This window comes from Lissotriton vulgaris, chromosome 4_1, assembly GCF_964263255.1.
Source record: "Lissotriton vulgaris chromosome 4_1, aLisVul1.2, whole genome shotgun sequence".
Lineage (NCBI taxonomy): Eukaryota > Metazoa > Chordata > Amphibia > Caudata > Salamandridae > Lissotriton > Lissotriton vulgaris.
In genome coordinates this window covers 1,548,029,222-1,548,039,683 of record NC_141691.1, presented here as the reverse complement: position 1 = coordinate 1,548,039,683, position 10,462 = coordinate 1,548,029,222, and positions in this window count along the sequence as shown.

Here is a 10,462-nt window from a genome sequence, read left to right as displayed (position 1 = left end):
CAGAAACAATTTTAAGGACAAATATACATTCTATTCAATATACAGAAAGTGGGAGAGAGTTAACTGGGCACCTGCCTTAACGCCACTCATTTTTAAGACCAGTCCTCACTGTGACTTTGTCATGTGAACCTTAGACCCATCTTAGGTTTTACTAATTGGATTTTGTCATTTTATTAATTCAAATTCGCTCTATTTTTAAATTAATTTGGAATTGTAATTGTGTTTCAACTTATTACTGCTAGAGTGCTTATAATTATTTTACACATTGCTTTCAAGGTAAGCATTATGGTTTTTATGCCAATCTACCAGTGGAATAATCACAAATGTATTTATTGCCTTTTGTGGCTCACCCTGACAAGGATTGTGTTTATTTTTTGAGTGGGGCTTTCACTGCTCTCAACTAATAACCCAATTTCTTACACTTTAGAATATTATTTATGAAGTTTCTTTGCCCCTAGAGACAGTAGTGTATGTTTACCAAACCATATAAATATACATACTCTGGATATGTAAGAGGAAACTGATATCGTTTTAATCATATTTTGACACTGTTCTAGAAAAATATGCATCTCTACCAAAGTCTGGGGGCTAACTGACATTGAACAATATCAAAGAGCTTAATATGTTCAGTTTGTCCAACTCCTGGTGTGAGTGATTCAGACAGCTGATTATATTAGTACTGTATTTTTAAGTTGCCATTTTGATCTTGTAATTACATTACACAAACTATATGCATAAGAGCAAACAACAAATACATTGTCCACCATCATATTGCCCTTGCAAGTGAACGAAAACCGTAAAAACAAGAACAAATAAAAATACCACACCTTGGCATACTGTAAGCACAGCAGTTTCAGACATAGGCATACACAAACCTGCCACTTATGTGTATGGAACAATAAATCAACAGTACATCACAAGACTTCCAATATTTGCTAACTAAAAGGTGTGATGCTCATCCCTGGCTCACTTGAACCATGCAATACCTGGCTGAAGAGCCCTAACTAGGCTGAGACTCCTCCTAGGTTGCTTGGGTTCCGGTTCAGGGAGGAACTGGCCAAAGAGTTTGGGCTGGACTGTTCTCATGAGGATCAGTGTGAAACATGGATTTGTATATGGCCGGGTCAAAACTGAGGTGGCACAGTGAGCATTCCTCACTTTGTGGACCATTTCAAGCATGGATCAACACTAGAACTAACAAACAGTAGGGGACGTTGGAAGCGGAGGATGACTCTTGGAAAAGGGAATCTAGCAAGTGCGAGGAAGAGGGACGCTTAAGTAAGGGTCTGTTTGGCAGGGATATGAGAGGCATCCAACAGGGTATCTATGGTAAGGGATTGTAATTGTAATTGCATTTATATAGCTCTTACTACCCCTGACCTTTCTTAAAAACACTTTTTCGGCGAGTAGCACGCTACTCCGGGACCCATAGAAGATTAGTGTTGAATTAGTATAGTGAAACATGCAAGTACATTTTAAGTGGTGGATAGGTTAGTCAGTTATTTGGATTTGGAAGGATAGCAGAAGAGTAGAGGAGGAAAAAAGGTTTGCATTTATATGGTGCTTGTTACCCCTGATGGGGTGTTGAAGCACGCTACTCCGGAAGCCCAAAAAGGATTAGTGGCGAATTAATCTGGTGAAATGTGAAAGTAATTTCAGTGGTGGATATTAGTCAGTTATGAGAAGGATAGCGGAGGGAAAAAAGGGTTGAAGAAAGGTATGCATTCATATGGCACTTGTTACCCCTGATGGGTTTAACGCATTGGAGCCAGAACCATAACTGAACTTTTTGTTTAAGTTTGAAAAGCTCTATTGAGTTAAAGAAAACAATGTAAAACATCAGTACAACAGCACAAATAAAGAGCAGCAGGAATAAAAATAACTATGGAGAGTATTGTACCATCATAACAAGAAAAGCCCCAAAAGGGGAAAACACTATACAAATGAAAAAATGCTTTTATAACTTTTCATTTTGTGGAGGGAAGAAAGAGAGAAAGAAGGAGAGAAGAAGGGAAAAAGGGGGAGGGAAGGGGAACAGCAGTAAAAAATAAATGGTAAACAGAGTAAAGAGGTATAAGATAATAAAAGTACATAATAACAGTAATAACAGTAATACTAATAATAACAATAATAGGTGATCATGAGGCACTTTTAGATAAAAAGTCTGTTAAAGGGGACCAAAGTAAATCACGTTTAATCAACATTGGAATAGAAGAAGCGCATGCACAATCTAATCTGTGATGATGGCAGAGTAAATTCCACCAGGCATTAGAAACCACATTTTTGGTATCTTTCCAGTTAGTTGATTTGAGAAGCAATAGCAATACAAAGGTCAATAAATTTACGAGTATGAAGCGGGACATCCCAAACTGGGGCCAAACCACCCAGAAATACAGAAGAAAGAAGAAAGGGAACATTAGTGGATAAAATCTTGTTAAGTGTAGACCAAATGTGGGACCACATAAGTTGGACCTTAGGACAAAGAAAGAACATGTGAACCAAATCACCAGAAGTGCATGAACAAGACCAACACTTCTTAGCATCTTACAATTTAAATTTGAACAAGTCACAGGGAGTATAAAATAATCTATTATAAAAAAAGTAAAGGGTTTGTGTGGTACTAGCGGACCGAGAGGTGGAATGAAGTTTGGACCAAATGGAGTCCCAGGTAAGTGAGGGAAAATTTTGATTGAGGTCCCATTCCCAGATAGGTTTGAGGTTAGTTTTAGGCCTATCAGTAGGTGAGGGAGAAAGTAGTCTATAAATAGCAGAGGCCTTAAGGGGAACCTGAAAGTTTGGTGGAGAGGCAAGGAGGGGAGGTGAAGAGGGTGAAGGGATGTTTTGCAGGATAATAGTGGATAGTTTAGGTAGAAGTTCATGAAAATGTGCACAGTATTTGTTAGAGATACCAAAGGAGTCACGGAGTGCTGGAAAGGTTAATAAGGAATTGTTAGAAATGAGTTGTCTATAAGTGAGAATTCCTTTGCCGATCAATTCCTTCCAAAAGAGCGCACAATTGCGTAGTTTAAGAGATTTATTATTCCAAAGTGGGGTATTCAAATGAAGGGTAGATGATACAGAGAATGAGCAAAAAAGGGCAAGTGTTAAAGCTTTGGAGGGCTTAAAAATAGGTGAAAGCAGCTTAGGAGGTGGCTGAGTGAGATTGGAGGCAAGAAGAAAGGATAAGGGGTGAAGTTGAGCCAATTCCAGAGAGCTCCAAGCCGTAGTAGGAGGAGATGAGGTTTCGAGAAGGAAAGGCCAAATTTGCTTGAGAGAAAAAGCAGAGTGAAAGCGTGAGATATTGGGGAAGTTAACACCACCAAGATGTTTAGGTTGTTGAAGACGGAGGAGAGAGACTCTAGCCTTACGCTTATTCCACAGGAATTTGGAAAAAAGACTATTGATAGACTTAAAAAAGAAATGGGGGAGAGAGATAGGAAGCATGGAAAGACAGAAGTTCACAATAGAAAGGAGCATCATTTTAATAGTGGAAAGACGACCCCACCAGGAAAGAAAAAGAGGGGACCAACGTTCTATAAGAGAAGAGAGCTTTTTAAGAATATTGGAATGATTAATTCTGATAGTTTCTCTAATGGTGTTAGCATATAAGACACCAAGACATTTAATAGAACCAGAATTCCATTGGAAACCGTAACCTTGAAACATGTGAGGAAGACAACATTTATTGAGGGGAAGGACTTCTGTTTTATCAATATTTAATTTATAACCAGAAACTGAGGAATAATCGTGTAGTAAAGAAAAGAAAGCAGGAAGAGCAACAGCAGGGTTGGAAATGTAAAGCAGAATATCGTCGGCGTAAGCAGTAAACTTAATCTCCACATCTTTATAAAGAAAGCCAGAATAGGAAGGGGATTGTCGAAATTTCTCAAGGAAAGGTTCGAGTGCCAAAATAAAGAGGAGGGGGAAAGTGGACAGCCTTGTCTGGTTCCTCTATGAAGGGGAAAATAATTGGAATGCATACCATTAATCCATATGAAGTAGAAGGAGCAGAATAAAGCAATTGAACGAATTTAAGAAAAGTGGGACTAAAACCATGCCAGCGCAGGGCACCAAACATAAAATCCCAGTTGACACGGTCAAATGCCTTCTCGGCGTCTACAGTAATGGCCGCCAAAGGACTGTCCATTTTAGCAGAGAGATGTATGATATTGAGAAGGGTCCTAGAATTGTCTGTAATGGATCTCCCCTTAACAAAGCCAGATTGATGAATGTTGACCAAATCAGGGATAATGGAATTAATCCGTAGAGCCAGAAGTTTCGCATTAATTAGGGATATGGGTCGATAATTTTAACACAGGGAAGGGTCCTTATCTTTTTTGGGGAGTAGAACAAGCATAGCCTGCGTGAAAGAACCTTTGGATTCATCAGAGGAGAGAAAGCGGTTAATTAACTGGAGAAAATGAGGAATCAGTACAGATTTAAATTGGAGAAAGAAACAAACAGTAAAGCCGTCGGGCCAGGTGTCTTTTCTTTGGGGAGAAGAGAGAGGGAAGCAAGAAGTTCTTTTTATGAAATCGGGGCATCAAGAGAAGAGAAATCTACCAAAGGAGTGGGAGGTTTAGGGACAGAATTAAAGAAAGAATCTAATTGCTCTGCTGAAGAGGAAGACTCAGGGGTATAAAGAGAAGAATAAAATTGAACAAAGCAATCCAGAATTTTGGCATCAGAAGATTGGGGCGAGCCTTGTGAATCTTTAACCTAGACTATTTTCGATTTTTGTTTCTTAATTTTGAGGTAATTTTCCAGAGCCCTACCAGCTTTATTGCCACCACCACATATCTTCGCATTAAATTGAAGAAGCTGATTGGAGGCCGATTCCCAGGAATGTTTATTAAATTGCATTTTAGCGGTAATGAGAGAGGACAAAGAATCCGGAGAGTTGGAAGTGTAATAAAGATGCTCAACTTCTTTGATGCGCTGTCAATAGGAAGAAGCCTGAGAAAGCGCTTTCTTTTTTTTACGTGACACAAAATCAATAATGCAACCCGAGCAGTGGCCTTAAAAGCATCCCAGAGAAAATGAAAGTCAGAGGAAGAGTGTGAGTTAGTAGTGAAAAAGTCATCCATGAATTTAGTGAAATGTTCAATGAAAGTGGGATCAAGTAAAAGGGAGTTGTTAAAGCGCCATCTGCGGGCCTGAGGCGTGGGAGAGGGGTAGTCCATATCTAAAATAACCGGGGCATGATCTGAGATGAGGATAGAGTCTATTTCTGAGTTGGTCATAAATTGAAAAGCATGGTGGGAAATAAAAATATAGTCAATACGGGAGAGGGAATTATGCACAGGAGAAAAAAAGGAAAATTCCAGAGAGTCTGGGTGGGACAACCTCCATGAATCTATAAGGCCTCTGGAGGAAATGGATCTATGGAAGGACTTTTGCATTTTATTGGGAATGTAACGAGCTTGTGATTTACAGTCCAAAAAATGGTCCATCAATTGATTACAATCCCCCCCAACAATCAAATCTTCATTAGCATTAGAAGAGAGAAGGGAGGAAAAATCATTCCAAAAGGAAGAATCAATACCATTCGGACCATAGACATTACAAAGAGAGAGATGAACATCATTAACAGTACAATCAAGGAGCAGCCACCTGCCATTAGTATCAACAGTTTCATTTAGAATTTGAACAGAGAATGCTTTATGAAATAAAATAACAACTCCATTTTTGTGATTAATAGCAGGAGACCAAAAAACATCCCCAACCCATTGTCTACGTAACATCGATAACTCCTGTGTAGAAAGATGTGTTTCTTGTAAAAAGGCAATTTGACATTTTAAACGAGCAAGATGAGATAAAACACGTTGTTTCTTGATAGGGTACGAAGACCCTTAACATTCCAGGAAATGAGTCGAAAACCTTTCATAAGAGGAGATTAAAGGAAATGTAAAAAGAGAGAGTAATACAGGTAAAAAGAGAGAATATATAGAGAGATTGGCAAGGAGAGATGGGAACAAGCCAAATATAGTAAAAAGAGGAACAATGGAAGTAGTAAAGAAACCCAAGTAGAGAGAGCGAAAGGAAAAGGAGCAAGGCCATCATAGAAAGTTGAAATGAGAAGAAGTGAAGAGATATAAATGGAGGAGAAATAGAAGAAATGACTAATACCGCAGTACCAAAAGGAAGGTGGAAAGAAGAGCAAGAGTAAGGTAGGTAAAGTAGAATAAACCGAAAAAGGCAAAAAAGGAAGGGGAATGAGAAGAAAGTGAAGCAAGAGGGAGGAAAGAGGGAGCCTAAAGCAACCCAAAAGAAGACAGCGAAAAGGAGAACGGCAAAAAGAACCAAAATGGTTCTAGCCATACAGAACATGTAATAGAGAAAAACAATGAGGTGAGAGCGGGAGCAGCAATAAAAGACGACCAAATAAAAGGGAATAAGTCGAAAACACAGTCCAAGGAACAAAAGAGAAAAAAACCAGAGGAGAGAGGAAAAAATGCAAGGAGAACCTGGGACCGAGCACGGCATAAGAACAAATGAAGGAGACTTACCAAACAGATATGCAGGAAAAAACAGCATACTGGGATGACGGAGACGAACGGTAAAACAATACAATGCAGAGGAGGACTATCGAAACATCAGGAAACGCACCTAAGAAATAATGAAAACAAAAAAGTGAGGTGATGTGAGGAGAAACAACAAGTCATAACAGACAATAAAAGAAACACAGAGAGGAAACAAATAAATAAAAAGAAAAATTAAGAGCTGCTTTGTTCCATGGAGTCTTCTCTGTGGGAGTGGATGAATCTGCGGAGATCAGCCGGGTCTTCGAAACGGTAGGACCGTTCCTTGTATGTAACCTTGAAAAAAGAAGGATGAATCAAACCGTATCTAGCGTTCATGGTTCAAAGCGTAGGCCGCAGATCCAGGAATTCTTTACGACGCGCCGCAGTCTGTTTGGAGACATCCTGAGAGAAAAAAGTTTATGGCCGGACCATAACAGTTGCTTGTGTTGTTTGGCTGAATGAAGAATAGTCATGAGGTCAGAATAGAGGAGAAAATAGGTGATGATAACACGGGGTTTCGATGAAGTGGAAGAAGTTTTGGGACCAAGACGGTGCGCTCGTTGAATGTTGACATCCACATGTTTCGGCAGGCCAAGTATCGGCAAAACTTGTGTCTTCAGGAATAAGATGATGTTTGACCCTTCAGAATTTTCCGGAACACCATAACTACGAAGGTTGTTGCGTCTATTACGATTTTCTAAATACTCAGACGTCTTCTTGAGGACTTGAATCTCCTTGGTGAGGGTGTCCACTTTGGCAACAACATCTTGTGCGTCACTGATTTTCTGCTCAACTTCAGTAACTCGTTTATCAAGGTTGGACCACTTATCATCCAGTCTTTGCAATGTAGCAGTGGTGTCCACAATAAAAGGGCGGATTAATTTGAGTCTTTGCGTGAAGCGGAAGCAGCATCAGAGGACTTAGAAACATGTCCGTGCTCCATGATGTGAAAGCCTGAGACAGGATCAGCGTGAGGCAAAGAAAAAGAGCGACGGAACGTGGTGAAAGGTTGCAAATTCCCTGAAGAAACCCACTGAAACTGTGAAAAATGGAGACCACAGTCAAGAAAAGTCGAACTGGATGTCAACAGAGCGCAAAAATGAGGAAATGATGCGTGCGGAGGAGGCAGAAAAGCAACAGCGCACAGCCAAATCGAATGTTGAGGAGAGAAAAAACTGAGGCAGAGGTCCAGCGATCAAATGAGAAGCAAAAATGACTCAAAACGCCATATTAAATGTCAAATAACCGTGGAAGCGCTACAAAGTTGAAGAAGCACAGCCAGGAGACAAGAAGCATCAGGAAGGTACAAAAATAGAGTCATTGGAGAAAATTTATCGAAAAACGATGAAAAGAAAAAAACAAAATGGCGGCCGTTTCCGAGGAGAAAGCATTTATGCAAATTCTAGCCTCAAAAAACGAATAAGGCGTACAGAAACATACCCATGTGTGGGGGGGGCAGTTCCGACGCTCAAAACAGCCGTTTTCGGCAAGAAACGCTGCCCAGAAGCGGTCCCTTCATGAGGAAAGCGCCGCCGAAATTACAGAGCTCAGGGGGGAGCGGCCATCTTGTTTGCCACGTCGCGCGCCCTCCCATAACTGAACTTTTAACTGTGTTTTTTCAGTCATCTTGCATAGATACTCTAATGCTTAAAAGAATTAGTAATGCATTTGTTAATTTTTATATAGCAAAGCATCAAAAGTTATATATGGAACAATTAAGTATACAGTGAACAATATCATCACCCTAAGATAGATTAACATGGTAATCAGTTTTTATCATTAAGCACAATGAAAAGGACAACTTCTGAATCTGAAAGTAATAATCAACAGGCATTCATTGGAGGAGAAAATTAGAGCCCCAAGTATTAGAATTTGGCAGTATATGGCTGATATCCTGAGAAAAAACATAGATGGGATTTTTTGTGTTTTTGGAAGGATGCTGGAGTGGGTTTTGCTCTCAGGTCTGCTGTTAGCGAGTTTCAAAACACTGAAGCAGCACCCGAGAAGTCTGTGTTGGAGTCCTGAGAACCAGTTGGGAAGTCGTCCTGTGACAACTAGATGTGCAGCAAGGACGACCCATGCAGAGCACCGCCCGGCATTGTGATGGTGAGCTCTAGCCTCTTACCTGCGCTCTTCCAGACTGAAGCCTCGCTCCTTTGGTACACGCTCCACCTGAACATCCGCCAAAAGAGACAGCGCGTGTGTCACCCCGGCAGCATTTTCAGGAACAGGCAGCGCAGGCGCCGCGCCCCGGGCTGTCAATTATTGGTAGCGCTTTCACACGCTACAATATTGACAGCCATGAGGACTCACATTGATACTAGACAAGGTGTGTCTTGGCTGCACAGCACTTCACAATTCACGCGAGTGTGGGTGTGGTCTTGGGTCCTCCACCAATGATTAGCATTGTGCTGCTTTGATGTCAGCGTGCGCTGCGTGCTCATTTGTCACTGGACCTTCTGGCCACTGTGATAGGCGCACGCCACGGTCTCATCGTGATCGGTGCCTGCCCAAGCCAGAAAAAAGCGCACACACGCTTAATACCAGCCCAAAAATTAGCCCCCCGCCAGGCATGGGTTTTTTCTCGCGCAATTGGAAAAAAGGTCGCCCAATTGTGCGGGAAATAGCCCAATCTCGCAACACTGGCAGGAACGCGAAGCGCCGCCGCTTGGGGACGACCGCGCTTTAATCTGTCAGTTCGATGCGCATGCGCGTCCCCCGTGCATCAGCCATTTTAGTAGTTCTCTCTGCTCCGGCAAAGCAATACATTGTGTAAACACACCGTTGCGTTAGACATACATGAGTACTTACTGTGCATACACCAAGGCACTAAACAGACACAAGAGTGTTCTGTTGACAAAAACTAGTATATTGAGATAATAAACCAATATGTTGTTTAAAAAAAATACACAGTTGAAACGTTATGCTTTCTCCAAAAGCCAATATTCGTATTTGGTGTTTCAATCGTTTCCATTTGTATTTAAAAACATATTGTGTCCTCGAACCACTGTTACTGTATACCAACCAGTATATTCCGTGTGAACCAATAATACGTGTGTGAACCAGTGCAGTATGAACATGGGCACATGCAAAATGTTTCATCTTTAATCCAATGTAGTTGCTTTGTGAACCAATATGATTGATATAAATCAGTATGTGACCTAGAGGGGTTAACTTAATTTTCCCATTTTTGACACCTCATATCTCAAATGAACCTTCATTCTCATACAGAAGACATACGACATTGCCATGCCTCATTGTAATATGTTGCATTTGTACTGAGGTCACTCGCTTCGTTTGTGTACCTTCACTGTTGATGTATCTAAGGAGTGGCTGCTCTGTGTACGAATAAACTGAGATGAGTAAATACAGGAAGACACTACTTTACCAGGGCATTGTTTGCTCTGCAACTGGAGTAGAATAGTTTGGAAATATAATATTCAAATACTATAAACATTCTGTTTCATATGAAGTGGTCATCAGTGGAGCGATTCAGCAGGCGTATTCGATTTAAACTGATGCAGGACCAATTAAATCTGGTTGCACTGGAGAGAACAATAGTACCTGGAACAGCATGATTTCTCTGCGTATTTTAAAGATGCCATATTGAAAATGATTTAACACATTAGTCTGCTGCCACCTGCAACAAATAGCTGTTCAGTGTTTCCAAAAGTTTCATTATCAAATAAGTATGTTATAGAAAATTCCTTTTGCACTTTCACATTGTCAGTTGAACTTTATTCGTTTCAGGCTGTTTTGTAATAAATACAAAAATACAGGTAGATACTTCTGCTGGAATGCTTAATTCCCATGACCAGCTTTATAGTGATGTAACTGGAAGAAGCCTGTTTTGACTTTAGAGACCCCTTTTTAGGTCCAAGCCTACCAGACAAAAAAAGCTTTCTGGTTTGCTAACATCATCTTTGGAACATTCAGAA